This window comes from Acomys minous (genome assembly GCF_964271855.1).
Source record: "Acomys minous genome assembly, chromosome: 15".
Lineage (NCBI taxonomy): Eukaryota > Metazoa > Chordata > Mammalia > Rodentia > Muridae > Acomys > Acomys minous.
The window spans coordinates 66,862,337-66,867,539 of record NC_140497.1 but is presented as its reverse complement, the minus strand read 5'-3'; the positions used below and the strand labels follow the sequence as shown (position 1 = coordinate 66,867,539).

The window sequence follows — 5,203 nt, the reverse complement described above, 5'->3', positions numbered from 1 at the left end:
TTAGAGGAATTTCCTTGAATTTTTCTCCATTTAATTTGATATTGCTATTGGCTTGCTCTACATAGCTTTTATTATGTTTAGGTATGTGCCTGGTCCATAATCTCACTCCTGCAGATCAGATATTGTGTGTGTTCGGTGCCACCTTGGATCCCCCACCAACTGTCGTTTCTGTCTAGAGAATTAGCTGTACAGACTGATGAGGCAATTTTTTTTCTTTAAAAATAAAGAAACCTAGGACTTATTTACAAAAACTTGCAAAAGGAGCATGTGTAAGCCCCATACAGAACTGGCTGACTGCAGATCAGCAAGAAAAACAAGACTTTACTACAGACACAGGTCCTTCCTACGCTCCTGAGCAAGTTCATTTTCAGGGCTTGAACTAGAATAATAGCATACAATACAAAGACAGAAACAGTAAAGTTTGCAAATGCTTTGAATTTCCAGGTGTTGAGACAATGTATATGAATGCTGAGGTTAAATCTAGCATTGAAACCAGGGCCAGCTATTAAGCAGCCAGAATGCTACAGTAATTGAATACCTGACCATTTCTCTTTTAGCACGTTCTCTACCCTCTTCTTCCGGAAGCTGTAGACGTATATCACAGTCACATCATCAGATGTTCCTTCAATGGCTGCATCTATGTTTGAAATACCATATCTGATATTATCATGATGAGGATTAGAAATGGTGGCAGCTGACACACCACATAACACAGGTCTCTCACAACTTATATCGTTTTGTCTTCTCACAATGGAAACATTTCTGATCAACTGTACATTCTGGTAAAAAGCCTTTTCACTCTCTCTCTTTTTATCCTGCCAATGGCTTGAATTTCTTCATTGTGAGGCATTGGAAGTAGTCTTTCTAAGCCCAGGAAATCTAGTGGTCTCTTACTGAGAGTGAGCAACGTGATGGTGTTTTCAGTGCCAGAGGTTTAAAGGGAGTGGACTGGATAAGGTCAAGATCTGCTGGTCTTGAAAATTAAACTCTGTAAGTCATTATCTCCTGTAACAATGATCAATCCTCTTTGGGACTTGCACTATCACACTGGCGTTTGGAACTCTTTGGAAGCTGTGTTCCAGATGAGCATTTGGCGGTCTTTTTAGTTTTCCTGGGACCCTCATTCACTGACTAATACCTTCAGTGTATTCCATCTTGTACTGAATTTGGCTAATTTCTGCCACCTCAGCAGCAGTGGGAGAAGGAAATGCTTCCCCACTCACCCTTCTAAATTGGAGGGGGATCCATGAGTCTAAGGAGATGTAGTCGAAAGAATATTGCCCCAAATAAAAAAATGCTTCCTAGTGATGTGTCATTTCAATAGAGCAAATACACATCAAAAATAGCTATTAAATACTGCTACCATGCAGTTGTTTAATTTACACAATTGCCCTATAGATCTGAACTGTTATTAGGAGGTGTACATAACAACATGGATGTTGATTTTCCAGAAATGTGAAACAACGGGCTTGCTATATGGCACTATCTGCTTCTGTGCTTCATATTAAATCATTAAATTGCTCCAGTGTGCATGTGCTGGATTGAGAGCCACTTTTGTCCCCTGGACACACTAAACAGTCCCCGGAAAAATGGCTACTGCCAGTTGCTTCCTGGGTGCTTGGGGAAACGCAGGCATAGGCCTTTGGCAGAGCGCAGCAAGGCTCCCAGGCAAGGAGTAGCATATTTAAAGCAATGGCAATATGAATAGAATAAAAATATATTAGAAATTACTCTGTAAGTCATTATTAAATATTGAAATATCTTCTACCAACCTAAAAACATAATGTCAAATGAATCTAGAGAGAGCAGATGCTAAAAGTGTCTCAGCTCAGTACATGCAAGGAAGAACTTGGGAACCAGTAACAATAGAGACAGGCAAGTTACAGTACTAAGGAAACTCCCTCAGTGGCAATGAAAGGATAAGTGGAAAATAATTTATATTAAGGCAATATCTCTTCAAGATTAATAAAATTGTTGGCATGTGGAAAACAAAAATATCTTAGGAAATATCTTAAATGTGGTAATATAGCTTGACATAATATTTGATTGATAATAAAAACAATCAAAACAAGAACTTGGTATAAAACCAATTTCAGGTACTCAGAAAGACTGAATTTGATGTTGTTTTTTAAATTTTTCAGAGGAATTTCAGGTTGACTTTAGAAAATAACATTCTGAGATACAGAAGGGAGACTCTAACACAGGGAATAATAACTAGGTTTGATACATGTTTCTTCAATTATGGTTATAAGAAATAAACCACAGAAATGTCATCATCTATGATGTTTTGAAGTGAGAACATTTAAAAATAATTATGCAAAGAACAAAAGAAACACATGAAAATTAGGCAGAAAGACTTTAAAAGAGATACAGTTTCTAGAAGAAACTCCTACAGTCTCTGTCAGAGGTTCTTGGATAATGATAGGGAACTCAGAGTGGCCTTGGAAATCGACTCTTCAAAAACTAAGTTATAGTTTCAAAGTTATTTATAGTAGTTGAAAGTATGTGTGTGAGAGTGTTCAATCAACTTAATCTATACTTACGTTTTCATTTTAAATCTGTAGCTCCCTGAGTTTATTTTCTAAGTTTCAGTCCTCCAGATATTCAGTAGGAAGAGTCAACAGGGAAGGGAAACCTGGGAGCGCAAGATTTCTTATAGCTCTGTAGTTATTTATATACTAGAGAATCAACTACTTATTATTTTAGGAAAAGGGATCAAGATTTTCACCTATAAAAGTAACGTAGGATAAGAGCCTATCATTTCTGTACAATTAACATGTCAGCTGTAGAGACATGTGCATAGTTAGGGTTAGAACTGTATGTGTGTGTTTGTGTGTGCTTATGTGAGCACTTGTACTCAACAGAGCCTTTTTATTTAGTACCTGATTTGCTTCTTATCACTTCTGGAAGAAATGAACACAGACTTGATAGCCTAAACAACAAAAACACTGATGGCTTCTGGGATTATTTTCCCTAAATGAAAGCCCTGGTCTCTCTCTCTCTCTCTCTCTCTCTCTCTCTCTCTCTCTCTCTCTCTCTCTCTCTCTCTCTCTCTCTCTCTCTCTTATTGGTCCATGTGTGTCCTCCTCCTTTTAAACTTCTTGCTATCTGCACTCCCCTTTCTGTTTGTGGCTTTCTGTTATTATTATTTCTGCTTTCGCCCTCAGATCTTCTCTGGTCTTCCAACTTCCCTATGAAGACTTTTGTGAAAACAAGATGGAGCAGAGCATCCAGAACAATTTCTCATGCCAAGATCATCAAATCAATCCCCTTTCCAAACTTCCTTTCTCCGTGTAAGGGAATATAGGTAGTCAAGGATCAGGAAGTAGATGTTTTGGAAGTTGTATTTTCTGCCTATCACATAGTTTAAAATATAATCTAAAGAACAATATTCAGGTTCAGGAGTTACAGTAATTTTTATCTGTTCAGCCTACAAAGCAAATAATTGACACAGGGAGACTGAAACGTATTTTAAAGCTGCCAGCACTTCGCCAGGCAGAGTCTAAACTGATTCTAATCTACTTGTAAACTAAACAAACTACTCTAAACCTTGTGACATACATATATTCCAAGCACTTGCCACTATGACCCCTTGGCTGGTCCTTGTCAAGTCCCCTCCTCTTGTCCTCCACAATCAAACTCTTTTATCCCCTCCTGGTAGTCCCGGCTGCCACTTCCTGTCCTTCTGCCCAGCTGATTGGCTAAAAAGCACTTTATTGATGGTTGATACATTCACTCAGCATTCCTCCACAATTCTCCCTTTTAGTCTAATTTTTAAAAAAAACCCTTTTACCTATGCATTTATATCATTACACCAATATACAATACATATACACAAGAACCACTAAACAATCGTTATATTTATGTTATACTCATAATGTTTTGCTGTCTTCAACCACATTAGAGATTTGAGAAGGAATAAAATTAATTAGCTGAGTAAATAGGAAGTGCAGGCTAGCAGCCTTTCCTACCTGACCAGTCACTCTAAACTCTTTAACATCTTCAGCCTTCTGGCCCACTTTATCTGACAAACATGTTTGTGAAGCAGGGACTATTGAGGACTTGTGTATGCTGTCTTGGCAGAGATAGGTCGTCAACTCCACCTGCATCCAAGTTTGCCCATTTCAGGTAGAATTCTGTCTGTGGCAGAAACCAGGAATTTTTTTTTTGCCCAGTGGCTTGTTTGCCACATCTGAAGCCACCTCCATAAGGAGATTCCTCGATACTCATTACCTGCTTTGAGGCAGGCTGGGTGTTGCCAGGAATCAACATGTCTCCTTTTCAAAGAATCTTCAGAACAAATAAAATTTCTTTAAATGCCATATTCTGTAGGTCTCTGATGTTTTTGAAGACTTAATCTAAATGTTTTACCTTATCTATCTACTAAACCTAAGATGTATAGTCTTGTGATAAAAGTGAATAGTACAATGGTTTAAAAATAAAGCTATTTTATATCAATATCTAATATCATTTACCAATGAATTAAAACCAGCCTTGTGAGTAACATTCAGGTCTAAAATTATTTTATTTTTGTCATTTTTTTCTCTAATCAATCTGAGGCATTTTTCATTTAGACAAATAATTATAAGGATTTGTAGTTTTGAAAGGTTGCCATATAAAATGGATCCTAAAAATAAAAAAAAGCAGTACTCATTAGTAAGTCTATTTTTATTCTTCCAGATGTCATATTAATTGCATGTTTATTTTCAAAACTCAATACATTGATATTGGTCAGAGATACGAAATGTACAATTTCATTATCCCAACATGACTCTCTTTGTTCTTGGTGGTTGTAAAGCTCCATTGCACAGTAATAGGAATTTAATGGTAGAATGCCTCAATTAACCGCTGCTATCTGAGGAATGTTTGCAGCTTAGTATTCATTGTTATTATCTGTAGATGTGCATATTTGGGCAGGATGATTTTAAAGGTGAGCAGAGTGTCATTAGGAAACTGCCGGTTAAAAGAATGGCCACCATCACGCTGTTAAAACAGTCGAAGCAAGTGGGTTTGTGTCCATGTGAATTACCTTTAATAATGACATATATCAAGGTAATCCAGGCTCCATGGCTCTATCAAGGAGTCTCCCTTCTTTCGTAGATGAGCTTTATACTTTCTCTGATGTCTTTCCATCTCCCCTTTATCTTTTGCATAAGTTAATTCATATTTTGAATAGCACTGGTGACATTTTGCATAACTCATC

The 5,203-nt window shown here is 37.2% G+C and overlaps 1 pseudogene across 1 annotated transcript; it reads right to left on the bottom strand.

Moving 5' to 3' along the window:
- Window positions 1-447: 447 nt before the first annotated feature.
- LOC311584182 (mitochondrial fission factor-like) lies at window positions 448-4,272 on the bottom strand (annotated as a pseudogene). The gene is made up of 2 exons: window positions 4,234-4,272; window positions 448-1,301 (listed from the first exon to the last, which is right to left on the bottom strand). The product of its transcript is annotated as a mitochondrial fission factor-like (transcript).
- Between the last annotated feature and the right edge of the window lie 931 nt (window positions 4,273-5,203).